The sequence below is a fragment of the Molossus molossus genome, unplaced genomic scaffold, assembly GCF_014108415.1.
Source record: "Molossus molossus isolate mMolMol1 unplaced genomic scaffold, mMolMol1.p scaffold_m16_p_6, whole genome shotgun sequence".
In the NCBI taxonomy this organism is placed as follows: domain Eukaryota; kingdom Metazoa; phylum Chordata; class Mammalia; order Chiroptera; family Molossidae; genus Molossus; species Molossus molossus.
In genome coordinates, this window is record NW_023425399.1 from 20,697,186 (window position 1) to 20,713,965 (window position 16,780).

Sequence of the window (16,780 nt, forward strand, 5' to 3'; positions counted from 1 at the left end):
ATGGGTTTGCAGTTTACAGGGGGAATAAAACATTAAAGAAATAAGGACACAGATAATTAGGGTAATTGCCATCATAATAAGCTCTATGAGAATGGATAACAGAAAAGCTAATCTAATTCAGGGGTGGAGTGGGATCAGCAAACTTCTCCCCAAGGAGGTGATGAGGGTGAATAGGATTGAAAGAAAAGGATTAAATATGAGATGTGAGACTGTCATTTTAGGCAAAGGGATCAGTATGTGCAAAGGTCCCATGGTGAGAAGGAATGTATCATGTTAAAGGAGGTGGAAGAAAGCCAGCATATTCTTCCTAGAGCAGGGGTTGGTCAACAAACTTTTTCTGCAAAGGGCCCGACTAAATATTTAATATTTTGAGGCCATATGGTCTCTGCAATAACTACTCAACCTTGCTGTTATGCAAAAGCAACCACAGACATTATTTAAACAACTGGCTATGTTCCCATAAAGCTTTATTTTACCAATTTGGCCAAAAAGTAGTTTGTTGACTCCTGTGCTAAAACATACTAAGAGAAGATGATGGATGAGATGAAATTAATGAGATAGGTATAACATCCTTATAAGGCAGGTATTAATCTCCCAATTTTATTGATAAGGAAATTGTGGCTCAAAAACATGTGGCCCAAGGTCACTAAGCTGATAGTTGGCAGATCTATGATTCAAAAGCAGTCTTTTTGACTGCAAAAGTCATGTCCCTCTCTTCTCTTAAAAAAAACAAACCCAAAAAACCTTTATTTTATCTGACTACAGATGTAAGAATTATTTGAGAGTCCATTATTAAAGAGTCCAAAATATATAATGTCCTCAAAATCTCAACTTTCCAAAAATCCAGTAATTTAGTATATATACCCCTAATTCCCTTTTTTTTTTTTGTAGATATAACACATATTATTCTATTAAAAAATAAAAATAGGATTACATTATTCATGCTGTCTACAACTTCCTTTTCTACTTACCAATATAACATGGGAATTTTTCCATGTCAATATCAATACATATATATCTACTTAATTATTTATAATAATGCATCATAGTTCATTGTAGGGTTTGACCAGTTTCCTATTGTATATTTGGGTGTTTTCCCATCTAACTTTAAATATCCTTGTCCTAACATTTTTAGGTGCTTGAGCCACACCTATAAGTCATACCTAGGATGTCTTTTAAGTGATGGAGTTATAGGACTTTCCATGTAGCATGTTTTTTGGGGGGCCATGTGGGTCTCTTCGGGTCATTTCTTTCTTTCCTTCTTAAATATACTAATGACAGCCCTGGCCAATATGGCTCAGTTGGTTGGGAATCATCCATGCACCAGAAGGCTACTGGTTCAATTATTCCTGGTCAAAGTATGTGCCAGGTTTTGGGCTAGGTCCCTAGTAGGGAATGTGCAGGAAGCAGCCACATTCACATTGATGTTTCTCTCTCTCTTCCTTCCTCTCTCTTCCTCTCTCTCTAAAAGTAAATAAACCATTCTTTTAAAATATATACATACAAATGACAGCCCTGGCTAGGTAGCTCAGTTGGTTAGAGCGTCATCCCGTTGACCAAGGTTGTGGATTCAATCCCTGCTCAGGGTATATACAGGAATCAACCAATGAATTCATAGATAGGTGGGACAACAAATCGATGTTTCTCTCTAAAATCAATCAGGAAAAAAAAAAAAAGTTAAAAAAATATGTACACACACACACACAAAGGTTTCAATAAAATATTTGTTTAATGAAACAATTCTCTCTCTCTTTTTTTTTTATCCTCACCTGAGGATAGTTTTGCTTTTATCTTCAGACAGAGTGCATGGGAGGGAGAGAGAGAGAGAGAAACATTGACATGAGAGAGACACATCGACTGGTTGCCACCCACACAACCCCAAACAGGGCCGGGGACAAACTGCAACCAAGGTACGTGCCCTTAGCGGGAATCAAACCCAGGACTCTCTGGTCTGCGGGCCAGTGCTCTAACCACTGAGCAACCAGCCAGGGCCTCTTTTTTTTTCTAATCCTCATCTGAGGACATTTTTCCATTTTTTGTTCAGATAGAGTGGGAGGGAGAGAGAGAGAAACATCGACGTGAAAGGGACACATCGAGTGGTTGCCACCCACACTACCCAACCAGAGCTGGGACAAACTGCAACCGAGGTATATGCCCTTAGCGGGAACCGAACTCGGGTCTCTCTGGACCACAGGCCAACGCTCTAACCACTAAGCCAAACCGGCCAGGGCTCTTTTTTTTTTTTTCATCCTCACTCGAGGACAGTTTTGCATTTATCTTCAGATAGAGTGGAAGGGAAAGAGGGAGGAAGAGAGAGAGAGAAACATCAATGTGAGAAAGACACATCAAGTGGCTGCCATCCACACGACCCCAACCAGGGCTGGGGACAAACTGCAACCAAGGTACGTGCCCTTAGTGGAAACCGAACCCAGGACTCACTGGTCCACAGGCTGACGCTCTAACCACTGAGCAAACCGGCCAGGGCACAATTCTCATTTTTTAAAAAAATTATTATTTATTTATTTTTTGTGGTATGGAACTAGCAGGAACTGAACTCGGGACTCTCTGGTCCGTAGGCCGACGCTCAACCGCTGAGCCAAACTGGCCAGGGCACAATTCTCATTTTTATTTTATTTTTTATTTTTTTTTGTTATCCTCACCCGAGGATATATTTTTCCACTTTTTGTACAGATAGAGTGGGAGGGAGAGAGAGGAAGGGAGAGAGAGAGAGAAACATCGACATGAAGGGACACATCGAGTGGCTGCCACCCACACGACCAACCAGGGCCGGGGACAAACTGCAACCGAAGTACGTGCCCTTAGCGGGAACCGAACCCGGGTCTCTCCGGACCGCAAGCCGACGCTCTAACCGCTGAGCCAAACTGGCCAGGGCAGCAATTCTCATTTTTAAAACAAAATTCTGATATCTTGGAAAATCCTTTTTATCACTTTGTATATGAATTATCATATTTTATTCCATGAATATCTTCTTAAGTGTCTACCCTTTGCCATGCTGCCTAAGGCACTTGGGGATACTGATAAACAAGACAGACAAGGTCCTTGCTTTCCTAGACTTTATATTCTTAATTACTTTTATTTTATTTAGAGACTGTACTATCTTGATCTACCACAGAAAACATAAAATTCACCTCATACTGAGAACTGAATTTTTGCTGACTATGAATTGAAGAGATGTTTGGAAATTTAAAGAGCTTTTATGATATTCTCTCAGGCCTCAAATTGCTCTAAAATACAACACCTTGCTTCTTAAAGTGGATAGTTTGGTATTCCTTCATATCTTGGTTAAGAGATGAAGCTTCCTGATTGTAAAACTTACTACAAAGTTACAGTAATCAAAATATTGTGGCCCGGCCAGTGTGGCTCAGTGGTTGAGCGTCAACCCATGCACCAGGAGGTCACCGAGTTGGTTCCCAGTAGGGGCACATGCCCAGGTTGTGGGCCCGATCCCCAGTGGGGGATATGCAGGAGGCGGCCAATTGATGTTCTCTCTCATCAATGTTTCTGTCTCTCTCTCTCCCTATCTCTTCCTCTCTCTCCAGAATCAATAAAGAAAAAAAATATTGTGGTACTGGCATGGGATAACCATACCAACAGAACAGAATTGAGAGTCCAGAAATAAACCCATATATGTATGGTCAATTGATTTCTGACAAGAGTGCCAAGATCATTCAATGGAGAAAGAATAGTCTCTTCAACAAATGGTGCTGCTACAACCCTGACAGATGTGCTCAGTGGTTAGAGTGTGGGTTCGATTCCCACTCAAGGGCACATACCTGGGTTGCAGTTTCTTTTTTTCTTCTTTTTTTTAATCCGAATCGAGGACACTTTTCCATTTTTTGTTCAGATAGAGTGGGAGGGAGAGAGAGGAAGAAAGAGAGAGAAACACCAACGTGAAAGGGACACATCGAGTGGTTGCCACCCACACAACCCAACCAGGGCCGGGGACAAACTGCAACCAAGATATGTGCCCTTAGTGGGAACCAAACCCGGGTCTCTCTGGACCGCAGGCTGATGCTCTAACCGCTGAGCCAAACCGGCCAGGGCTGGGTTGCAGTTTCAATCCCCAGGCCCAGTTGGGGCATGTGTGGGGGGCTACTGATTGATGTGTCTCTCTCACATTGATGTTTCTCTCTTTCTCCCTCCCTTCCACTCTATCTAAAATAACTGGGAAAATATCCTCGGGTAGGATTAACGACAATAACAACAAGATGGTGCTGCTACAACTAGATATCCACATACAAAAGAATGAAGTTTGACCCTCACCTCACATCACAAAAAGTAACTCACAATGGCTCAAAGCCCTGAATATAAGAGCTAAAACTATAAAACTCTTAGAGCCCTGGCCGGTTTGGCTCAGCAGTTAGAGCGTCAGCCTGCCTTCCCGAGAGACCTTGGTTTGGTTACTGCTAAGGGCATATACCTCGGTTGCAGTTTGTCCCTGTCCCTGGTTGGGTCATGTGGATGGCAGCCACTCGATGTGTCCCTTTCACGTCGATGTTTCTCTCTCTCTCTCTCTCTCTCTCTCTTCCTCTCTCTCCCTCCCGCTCTATCTGAACAACAACAACAAAAAAATGGAAAAATGTCCTCGGGTGAGGATAAAAAAAAAAAGAAAGAAATAAGTATTGGCAAGGATATGGAGAAATTGGAACGCTCATACATTGTTAGTGGGAATGTAAACTGGTACAGCCATTGTGGAAAACAGGTTGGCATTTCTCTGATAAGATAAAACATAGAATTACTATTTGACGCAGCAATTCCATTTCCAGATATATACTATGAAGAATTGAAAACAGATGTCCAAACAAGAACTTGTACAAAAATAGCAGCACTATTCACAAAAGCCAAAACATGAAAACAACCCTAATATCCATCAATGGATGAATGGATAAACAAAGTGTGGTATATTCATACAATAGAATATTAGCAATAAAAAGGAATGAAATACCGACACATGTTACAACATGAATGAACACTGAAAACATACTAAGTGAAAGAAGCCACATACAAAAGGTCACATACTGTATTATATAATCTTTATGAAATATCTAGAATAGGCAAATCTGTAGTGACAGAAAGCAAATTAGTGGTTGCATAGGAATTGGGAAATGGGGGGTGGAGTTGGAAAGAGGGCAATATCTAAAGGGCATAGGATTTCTTTTCGAGGTGATGAAAATATTCGAAAAAATTGATTGTGGTGATGCTGCACCTATCTGTGATCATACTAAACAAAATTGAATTGTACTCTTTAAATGAGTGAATTGTGTATGTGAATTATATCTCTATAAAGCTGTTTAAAAAAACAAAAGATAGCATTTGGCAATTTCAACTAGAGCGAAACTCATGCAAACTTTATGACCCAGAAATCCTAGTCATAGGTACATATCCAGCAGAAAACTGTACATATGTTCATCCAAAGACATGTACATATTAGTACCATTAAAAATAAACCTAAGGTGGAAACTGAAATGCTTATCACCAGTAGAATGGATAAATTATGATATATTCAAATAATGAAATGCTATGAAGCAATGAAAACGAACAAACTACTACTATTTGCAACAACTTGAACAAATTACAAAAACATAAAATTGAGCAAAAGAGGCCAGACTCAAGAGAGTATATTTTGTGAGAGTCCATTTATATAAAGTGTAACACTTGGCAAGCTTAATCTATGGAGTTAGAGGTTAGGATACTGTTTTACCCTCAGGGGCATGGGTAATAACTGGCAAGGGGTCATGAAAGGGCTTTTGTGAGCTGGTAATGTTCTGTTTCTTGATTTGAAAGTTGGTTAGAGATGTACTCACTTTGTAAAAATTCATCAAGCTTTACCACTTATAATTAGTGTATCTTTATGTTAATAAACAGTTTCAGCCCAGCCAGTGTGGCTCAGTGGTTGAGTGTTGACCCATGCACCAAGAGGAAGCTGGTTTGATGCCCGGTCTGGGCACGTGCCCAGGTTGTGGGCCTGATCCCCAGTGGGGGATATACAGGAGGCAGCCAATTAATGTTCTCTCTCATCTATGTTTCTATCTCTCTCTCACTCTCCCTTCCTCTCTCTAATATCAATAAAAGAAAATAAATAAATAAATAAAACAGTTTCAAAATTTCAAAATAGTTTTAAAAACAGCCTTTAAATCCTAAGAATATTTCTCCTGTTTTGGGGGGTTTTTGGGTCACTTCTTGATACTCTAATTTTTTTTTCAGTTGTGTAATTATCATTCTATTTCTATTTTTCAATCTTTTTTTTGTAAGAGCAAGCCATTTATTCAAAATAGAATATAGCCTTTATTCAAAATAGAAGTGACCCTTCTTCTATTTTCTATTGCAGCGATTTTCAACCTTTTACATCTCATGGCACACATAAACTAATTACTAAAGTTCTGCAGCACACTCAAAAATATAATTTTTGCTGATCTGACAAAATAATATGCATAATTTTGATTTATTCACACCAGATGGCTATTGTATTGGCTGTTGTCAATTTTTTAATTTGACAATCTAAGGTCAGGTACTGCAAGTTTTATTTATTTATTTGTTGGTTAATCCTCACCCAAGGATATTTTTCCATCGATTTTTTTTTTTTTTTTTTTTTTTTTTTAGAGAGAGTAGAAGGCAGTGAGGGAGAGAGGAGGGAGAAAGAGAAAGAGAAAGATCCATGTGAGAGAGACACATCATTGGTTGCCTCCTGTATGACCCAACCCAGGCAGAGGATGCATTCTTGACTGGAATCGAACCCTTGACCCTTCGATCCTCAGGCTGAGGCTCTAACTGCTGAACCAAACCGGCCAGGGCCAGGTACTGCATGGTTAAAAAATTTTTGTGGTACACTGGCTGAAAATTGCTGTCCTATTGTCTGAAAATTGTTGAGCTGATTTTCTAATAAAAAAACTTTACTGCCATCTACTGGTATATTATCACAATAAATTTATAAATTATAATGTCTATGGCTCCCATTTAGATATGATGTCCTTCTGCAAGACACAACTTGTCCAACTAAATGTGATAACCTTGTCATTTGGCACTGTTGTGATGAACCCTGCAGACAGTAGAATGTTGATGCTCTCTAGGTGGTTTTGTCCTTTTTTTCCCTATTTGATGTTGTTCTTAAAGACATGGTTTAAGTATTCACTATCAATATTATCACTGCAAAGCTTAAGCCCATTTAAACAAACATATGAAAGTAGAAGTTCAATAAATGTCAATCAAATTGTTCACATCAAAGAACAACTGATTTGCTTTTTTTAAACCAAGTCTATATCTAGAACAATCGTAGATATTCTAGACATCTATACTGTCTAGGACTGCTTTTCTTTTTCATAACATCCTGTAAAACAACCTAATAACTTCTTTAAAGGATTCTGTTAATCTGCTGCCTGTTGAGACCTCATAAGTGCTAGGCATTCTTCTAAACATTTTATAAATACTAATTCACTTAATCCTCCACTGATTCATTTAATCCTCTAATCCTCATCTGTAAGGTGCCCTTATTATCTGCACCTTACAGATGAGGCAACTGAAGCACAAAAAAGTTAAGTTACATTATAAGTGATGATATTACAAAAATACTTTCTTTAGAGAATTTACAGTCCAAAACAAAATAAAAACCATGTAAGGATTCAAAAACAAACAAAATAAAGGAGAAAATACTTTTGACTCTGTTGGACAAGCATTAATCTCTGTTTGATTCCAGTTTCCGCATCTGTATAACAAATAAGTTGGACATGCCCAAGGTCACTTAGTTGATAAATAGCAGAACTAGAATCCAAACTTGGGTATTTTGGCTTCAGAGCCCAATCTTGTAATCACTATGCTACACTTAATGCCCATCCATGGCCTGTTTCTTCTGTTCCTTTGCCACCTTCTTGTGGGCAACGAATATTTGTGTTGTCTATGCACCTGCTATTTTTACCTATTGAATGTGTAAGTACTCATGTAGGCCCCTATCTCCTAGGTCCCTGCATGCAGATCTTCCCTAATCCCAGAAAAACCTATTGAGCTTCAGTTTAAGGACATGGAAAACAAGGTAAAAAAAAAAAAATGAGGATAGTGGCTGAGGTTCTGGTACGCATATATTTTAATTATGGTAAAATATATACACATATAACATAAATTTTGCCATTTTAACTATTTTTAAGTGTATAATTTACTGGCATTAAGTACATTCACATTGCTGTACAACCATCACTACCACCCATCTCAGAAATTTTTCATTTTCCCCAACTGCAACTCTGTACCCATTAAACAGTAACTCTCCATTCACTCCTCCCTCCAACACTTGGCAATCACTGTTTTGTCTGTCTCTATGAATTTCATTACTCTAGGAACCTCACATAAGAGGAATCAGAATACGTATCCTTTTGTAGTTGGCTTATTTCACTTAGCATAATGTCTTCAAGGTTGCAGCATGTGCCAAAATTTCCTCCCTTGGTAAGGCTGAGTATATTCTATTGTATGTAAATAATTCATTTTGCTTATCCCTTCATTTGTTGATAGACACTGGGTTGCTTCTACCTTTTGGCTACAGTGAGTAATGCTGCTATGATCATGGGTGTATAAATATCTCTTCAAGTCCCTGCTTCTACTTTTTTGGGGTAAATATCCAGAAGTGGAATTTCTGGATTCTATGTTTAACTTTTTGTGGAACAACAAACTTTTTCTCCACAGCTGCGACACCATTTACATTCCCACCAGCAATATAAAAGGGTTCCAATTTCTCTATATCCTCACCAACACATGTAATTTTTTTTTTAATAACAGCCATCCTAATGAGTGTGAAGTGGTCTCATTGTGGTTTTGATTTGCATTGACCTAATGACTAGTGTTGAACGTCTTTTCATGTGCTTATTAGTCATTTGTATGTCTTCTTTGAAGAAACAGCTATTTAAGACCTTTGCCCATTTTTAGATTATATTTTTTTTGTTTAGAATCTTTCAGGATTTTCTTTCTTTTCTTTTCCTTTCTTTTCTTTTTTTCCTGCGGTACATGCCCCTAGCAGGAACCGAACCCGGGACTCTCTGGTCCACAGGCCGATGCTCAACCACTGAGCCAAACTGGCCAGGGCTTTTTCAGAATTTTCTTACCTCTAAAATTTTTTTGAGACTTGGAGGTCATCTCAGCCTCTAGGCTATCTTCCGGCAGGACCTTTGTCTCTGCAGGATGAAATAACCAGAGTTTCTCATTTAGTCTTTCATATTAATTAATTAATTAATCAATCAATCAAGTAATTTATGAATTGTATCATTATCCAAAAAGTCACTCTCTGAGTATGATCAATTTCTAGGCTAACACAAAAGAATATATGCTTATAGGATTATATAAAGTTCAAGAACTATCAAAGTTGATCTGTGGTACTAGAAGTCAAAATAGTGGTTACTGCCCTGGCTGGGTGGCTCAGTTGGTTAGAGTATCATCCTGTACACCAAAAGGTTGCAGGTCAGATTCCCAGTCAGGACATATACCAAGGTTGTGGGTTCAATCCCCAATCCAGGTGAGTACAGGAGGCAACAGATTGGTATTTCTCACATCAATGTTTCTGTCTCTCTTTTCCCTTCCTCTCTGAAAAATAAAAAATAAAAAATAATCAATAAAAACATACCCTCGGTTGAGGATTAATAAAAAAAAAATAGTGGTTTTTCTCTGGGGGAGCAAGTACTTTTTTTTTTTAATCCTCACCCGAGGATATTTTTCCATTTTTTGTTCAGATAGAGTGGGAGGGAGAGAGAGGAAGAGAGAGAAATATTGACGTGAAAGGGACACATCGAGTGGCTGCCACCCGCACGACCTAACCAGGGCCGGGGACAAAGCAACCGAGGTACACACCCTTAGCGGGAACCGAACCCGGGTCTCTCAGGACCGCAGGCCAATGCTCTAACCACTGCTCAGTGGCCAGGGCATGGGGGAGCAAGTATTAACTGGGAGGGGACAATATGGGAGGGAACAAAGGAAACTTTCTGGGTTGATAGTTTTATAACTTGATTTGGGTGGTGGTAACAGAAATATAGGTAAAAATTTACCAGGCATACACATAAGATGCCTGCATTTTGCTTTATGTAAATTTTATCTTTTTAAAGGTTAAAAGAAAAAGCTTAAAAAAATTTTTTTTCTAGGCTCTTCTTTTTTTAATATGTTTTTATTTATTTTTAGAGAGAGAGGAAGGGAAAGAAAGATAGAAACATCAATGTCCATGGGCCAACGCTCAATCCACTGAGCCACACAGGCCGGGCTCCAGGCTCTTCTTATAAATCCTTTTGGTGTTAGCGTCATAGGCTCAAAGGTCTGAGGTATCCCCTTGTGGACGCCTCTGGTTCTCTTTATTTTTCTCTGTCCTTGGGCCCAGCACCTAGCACAGTGCCCAGAATTCATACACACAACAAATATTTATTGAGCACCTCCTCTATGCCAGGCACTGTGTTATGTGCTGAGGAAACAGTGGTAAACAAAATGGATAGTCTCCCTCCTTATGGAGTCCACAGTGGTAAAGATAGGGAATACATGACCTAGTGAATTCTATTGAGGACAAGAAAGAGAACTTGTCTGGAGAGTGGTCAAAGAAGGTGCCCTTGGGGTAGCAATGTTTAAGCTGGGATTTGAAGGCTTATGAGTTATCTAAGGGGGAGGGGCGCATTTTAAGTGGGAGGGATCAACATGTGTAAGGGTTCTGAGAAGGAGTTAAGTACAATATGTGAAGGAGGTCACTGTAGTTGCAGGCCAGAGGGAAAGAGGGCCCTGAGATATATTTGGAGTTATGGGAAGAGCAACAGTAAGACATCTATTTGGCCTTTATCTTAAGAGCAATGTGGAACCATCAAATAGTTTTAAATAGAGGAGAGACATAATCAGATTTCTGACTTAGAACATTACTAACAGAAGGGTAAAGAATAGATTGGAAGGGTATCAGGGAGGATGTGAAAAAGGCCCTGGATGGCTTGGACACCAGTCCAAGTATACAGTGTGTACTCAATAAATAATTGTGGAATGAAAGAACTTCTAACTCCTTTTTTTAGATGAAACCAGTATGCCTGAGTTTTGCAATCAGTTTACAATCCACCTGCTCATCCTCTATCTTTTGGGATGCTTCTATGGTAGTAGATGATGAGGCTGAGGTTCAGAGGCAAAGAAAATCACACAGCTATCAAGGGTGAGAGCCAGATATGAACCCAGGCATCAAATTTGATGACATTAAATCCAGTGCTTGGGAAACCTCCCTACATTTGAGAGAGAAAGGCACCTACTAAGCTTGTTGGGGGGGGGGGGTGATGGTGATGGGAAAAGGTAAAGAGGGAATTACAGGAAAATAATAATAAAGGTTAAAGGTTATCTTTATCACCATTAATGCTATTAGACATTATGTGTCAGGTGCTGTCCCAACTGCTTTCCATGCCATCTTTCATTTCCTCTTTGCAAGCACTATTATCATCCCCATATTTCATATAGGTAAACCGAGGCTTGAAGAACTGAGCTGCCCAAGAATACTCAGCCAGAAGCCTCCCACAGGGCTGTGCAGTGGCCTCTGAAGTAGGGGTAGGACCACTGTGGATATTACAGCGCCAGGAAACAGATGCATTGGATCCTGGTACCAAGCTCTGCACCCAAGTGAACGGATGCGCGCTCCGCCTCGCGCGCTCGGGGACGTTTGGTCACGTGTCCAGGCCCCACCCACCCCTGGTCCGCCCTGCCCCGCCCCCTCCCGCACTCCCTCCCTCTCTCCCTCCCTCCCCCTCCCTCCCCGGCCCGGTCCGGCCCATCCCCCTCCCCGCCGGCTCCCTGAGGCCCTGCCGGGTCGGGCTGCTGGCAGCCGGGCGCCGACGGCCGGACAGACGGGCGCACGCGAGAACGGACGGACGAACTCACGGAGGGCCGTGGGCACGCACGGCCCGGGCCGGTGCTCCGAGGCCCGCCCGGGAGGGCTGGGGCCGCGCTCAGGTGAGGTGACGGCGACGCGGGCCCGTAATGGGTGGGCCCGTGGGCCGTCCGCGATCCCGGCCCGGCTGGCTCCGATGGAAGGAGGCACCGCCCGGGTCCGGCGCGGGAAAATGGCGCCGGACGACCGTGGAGCACGGCCCCTGTGCGGGCCCTGCTCGGAGCCGCCCCGCCCGCCGTGCTCGTGTCCCCGTCGCCATGTTGGGGAGCGGGCCCCGGGCCTGCGGGCGGGGGCGCTGGAGGGAGCGGGGGCCCGGCCGGGCTCCGAGAGGGTGCCGGACGCGGGGTTGGGGCGCTGAGAGAGTGCAGGGCGGGCTGAGGTCTGCATGGGTTGGCGCTCCAGGCCCGAGGAACTGGCGGGTGCCGGCCGTGAGGTCGTGGCCGGGTCGCGGACAAGGGACACTGGGTCCAAACGGAACCGGGGTCGGGATCCGTGGAGCTTGAGGGGCAAGACCTGGAACTGAGTTAGACTGTGGGCGGTGTTAAGGACCCCAGGGCCGTAGGACCCGGAGGGGCATGGGGTCGGAGCTCAGACTGTCAGGACTGTGGCAGTTCTTTGGGCGCGGAGGAAGGGTTGATTAGGAATGGGGACTCTTTGGGTATTAGATGAGGGCAGTCTCCTCGGCGTCGCGGGGCTGAATTGGAGGCCGTATAATTCCTAAGGGACTGAGGACATTTGTGCCCCCAAGATTCTACACTCCTTTTTGAGGGAGCAACAAAAAAAAGGAAAGGGTTAGATAAGGAAGAGGAAAACGAGGGACTGAGGTTTGGGTGCCGGAGCTGCCCTGAAAAAGGTGCAGAGAGTGAACTAGTTGGCAAGAAGCGAGAGAGCCTCCATCAACTTAGGGAGTTTGCGTGCGTCTTTAAAAGGAGGGACCTGGCTGTTTGTGGGCGGTGACCCAACGTGTCTTCCCAGGAAGGGGACAGCCCACTGTTTTAAGAGCAGGGTCACCTGGGGAGGTCATCAGAAAGGCGTTATTGAAGCCTGTAAGAATAGTGAAGGAGTGAATGTGTAAAAACTACAAAGGTCTTAGAGATCCTGTAACAATTTCAGATGATGAGGTGATTTTAGCTGAAACATGGAAAGGTAAAGTTGACTTCTTAAGATCTGAAAAGTTAGTGTCAAGGGGTACTGACACTCCGATCTGCTGTCTCATTGAACATACTGCTTTAGAGGAATTAACTAGAGGCAGAAAAATGTTAAGTCAAGCGTGGCAGCTTATTTCAAATAACTACTAATTTTGTTTCTGTAATGAGTTTGTCAGGGATACAAAAAAGTATAGATAACCAGCTATTTGATCATTTCTAGTCCACTTCCATTTGTGTAAAGAAGTTATCTTCAGGACCCTTTTGACTTCTTTCTATAGTTTTAAGAAGTGTTTCTTCCCTTCTAGGTGTTTACTATACAGCAAGGGGACAAAAAAAGCCTTAAAAAAAAAAAAGTGAACAATGGTAGAGACCCAGGATCTCTGTCATGAGATCCTTTAATTAAAGAGAAGAGTTGAAAGTTCAAGAGGGCTATGAGAGAGTTCTAAGGGAAACTATGCAAATCATTCATGATATAGTAGTTCTAGGTCTCCCATATAATAAAAAAGGACTTTCAACAAAAATGTTGTGAGGACGTTCATAGCAATAAGATTTTCAGTATAGTCTATATATATATTATACAAATATAAAGTAGCATGATTCATTTGTTCTGGGTCCTTCTAATGCAGGAAGGCCTAACCTTGTCTATACCATGGGCCCCTCTAGCATCTAGTGAAGCTTATGAACCCCTCTCAGAATAGTAATATTTTTAATTACATAAGACAAAATACATTTTATTACCAAAAAACCAATTATATTGAAATATAGTTACCAAAATATGCAAATTATAGCATAGTATTATATACTTTTTTATAAGCACATTATAAAATTTTATAATTATAATTTTTAAAATATGTTTTTATTGATTTTTTTTTTTTTTTTTTTTAAGAGAGAGAGGAAGGGAGAAACAAACATCAATGTGAGAGAAACATCTGTAGGCTGCCTCCTGCACACCCCCTACTGGGGATGGAGCCCATGGCCCGGCATATGCCCTGATGGGAATTGAACTGGGACCTCTCAGTCTAAGAGACTACTCTCAATCCACTAAGCCACATCAGCTGGGCTATAATTATAATTTTAAAGATGTAATGTGCATAAATAATACTTTCTTTAAGATATCTTTAACAACTGTAATATGATATAAAGATAATCTGTGATTACTGTGACAGAGTCACATATCCTGCTAAAACTAGAATGGTTTGTTGCTTACATTCATTTTTGAAGAAAATAACAGAGAGGTTAGTGAAAATAAAGAGTTAATTTATTTTCTTATTCAAGTAATGGACCCCCTCAATTCTGTCTCTGACTCCCGTCTATGAACCCTAGGTTAAGAAACTCTACTCCTACCACAAAGTATGTCTTCCGTTCAACATATTTACTGGTTGCTGGGTATCACCTGCATGTCAAGCATTATGCTAGGCTTTGAGGATTCAAAGGTTTTTAGGGCAGAGTCTTCTCACTTTGGATATTCAGTCCCGTGAGAGAAGTAGACATGTAAACAATGATTGTTCAGGATGGTAAATTCTAAAGGAGAATTATCAAAGGTTATAAGGTCATGTCTCTGCTCTGGGAATCGGGAACGTTTTGTGAAAGGATGACATTTGAGATGTGTCCTGAAAGGTAGAGGAGTTTGCCAGATAGAGAGTTGGAGAGAAGAGTATTCCAGGCAAAGTCATAGCCATACATGTCATGTATTTTTAGGGAATGTAACTGAATGTAGCTGGAGCAGAGTGTTTGTGTGTGTGTGTGTGTGTGTGTGTGTGTGTGTGAGTGAGGGAGAGAGGGAGAGAGGGAGGAGGGATGAGACTGACAAGGTTGATTGGAATCTGGTTGTGAAGGACCTTACTAAGGAGTTTGGACTGAATCCCTAGGTGATAGGGAGGCATTCAAGGTCTTTGAGGAAGTTTAATTTTTAGGAGATGAATGGATGTTCTTTAAAAGGAGGATGAGCCCTGGCTGGTTTGGCTCAGCGGTTAGAGCATCGGCCTGCGGTCCGGAGAGACCCGGGTTCGGTTCCCGCTAAGGGCACGTACTTCGGTTGCAGTTTGTCCCCGGCCCTGGTTGGTCGTGCGGGTGGCAGCCACTCGATGTGTCCCTTCACGTCGATGTTTCTCTCTCTCTCTCTCTCCCTCCCACTCTATCTGTACAAAAAATGGAAAAATATCCTTGGGTGAGGATTAAAAAAAAAAAAAAAAGGAGGATGGACTGAAGAGCAGGGAAGAAGTAATGAGGGTTTGAACTAAGGCAGAGACTTTGAGCGTTGAATAGCATTCGAATTTTCAGGTGTTGATACTTGACATTGTGAATGATGAGAGAAATTTTTAGGTGTCTAGTTTGGGATGGTGGCTGTCAAAGAGGTTAAAAAGATGAAAAGAAAATGAGGTAAAAATTGTCACAGACAGTAAGGGAGAAGATGTTTTTTGATAGGGTAGTAGACTTTTAGAAACCTTCACAAAGCTGATGACTGTGTAGCTTTTGCTTCAGGAAATTAGAGGGGTCAGCAGACATAAAAGTCAGGGAAAGAGAGGGGAAATAGTCCTAGAGTATAGGAAGATTATAATTATCTATGTCAGGAGTCCACAAGCTATGACCCACAGGTCAAATCTGGTCCACCACCTATTTATATAAATAAAGTTTTATTGGAACACTGGCACACCCATTCATTAACATACTGTCTTTGGCTGCTTTCTCACTACCAGTGGCAGAGTTGAGTGGTGTGACAGAGAATATATAGCTCACAAAGCTGGAAATACTTACTATATGGCCATTAACATAGACATTTGCCAATCCCTGATCTATGTGTCTGAATGTTGGTTGTTCAACTTCTGTTTTGCCATCCAGTTCCTATATAGTGGAGATTAGCCATCTTGGCTCTGTCCTGCTGGCTGGGTCCCCCATTTTCTGTGTACCCTGCAGCATGACATAGACCCCTGAATATTTTATATTGATCAGTGATGCCAAGGTCAGTTATGTGTGGCAACTGTGGTAATGTCAGGTTTTTATGGCTCAGACCACACTGGGGCTTGTTTTGCTATTTTTTTACTGGGTTGTCCTTTTCAAAAGATTTCTTTATATTTTCTGATTATTAAACCTTTGTTGATTATATGTACTACAGATACCATTTCCCAGTTAGTTGCTAATCTTTTAAATCTCTTCAAGTTGTCTTTTGTTAAAAAGAAGTTCTGAATTTTAATAAAGTTGAATTTATCAATCTTTTCTTCCCCCAAAATTTGGAAGTTATTTAGATTATCTTTTTGAATCTTTACTGAATTGTCTTTGATGTTTAAATCTCTCATCCCTCTGGAATCTGCTCTTGTATGTGGTGTGAGTAGAGTCTAGTTTCATTTTTCTCCCCTATGTACAATTGATTATCCCAGCACCATTTCTTGAATGGCCTTTGTTTTCAGATTGTGAGTTCTTTTGGTGGACTCTGAGGTCCTAGTTCCAGCTCCACTGCTTGCTAATTGTGTGACCTTGGACAAGTTGCCTCAGTTTTCTCATTGTTAAAATAGGGTGATAGTATTAATCTCAGAAGATTGTTGTGAGGATTAAGTGAGTTACTTCATGTAACATGTAGAACAACGTGGCACCTAGAAAGTGCACAATGTTACCTGTTATTTAGCACTATTTTTCATGTCTAAGTCCTAGCAGTAAGTATAGAGGAAAGGCTCCTTATGCTCAACAGTTGTAGGATTAGTTTGGTTTTCGGGTCAATACAGATTGGTGGAGAGCTAGCCTAAGTGTTGCAGGAGAC

General features: G+C 41.4%; 1 protein-coding gene and 1 long non-coding RNA gene across 4 annotated transcripts in view; one reads left to right on the top strand and one right to left on the bottom strand.

Moving 5' to 3' along the window:
- Window positions 1-9,172, bottom strand: part of LOC118619129 — a 30,892-nt gene extending 21,720 nt beyond the window's left edge. For all 3 annotated transcript variants that reach the window (XR_004957141.1, XR_004957142.1, XR_004957140.1), the window contains exon 1: window positions 9,102-9,172. This is a non-coding gene — a long non-coding RNA (uncharacterized LOC118619129). The remainder of the gene's footprint in view (window positions 1-9,101) is intronic.
- A 2,723-nt stretch (window positions 9,173-11,895) lies between these two features.
- The window catches only part of NCOA6 (nuclear receptor coactivator 6), a 113,002-nt gene continuing 108,117 nt past the window's right edge, over window positions 11,896-16,780 (top strand). Inside the window, exon 1 of the mRNA XM_036245828.1 lies at window positions 11,896-11,943. The gene's annotated coding sequence lies outside the window, so the exon portion shown is untranslated. The remainder of the gene's footprint in view (window positions 11,944-16,780) is intronic.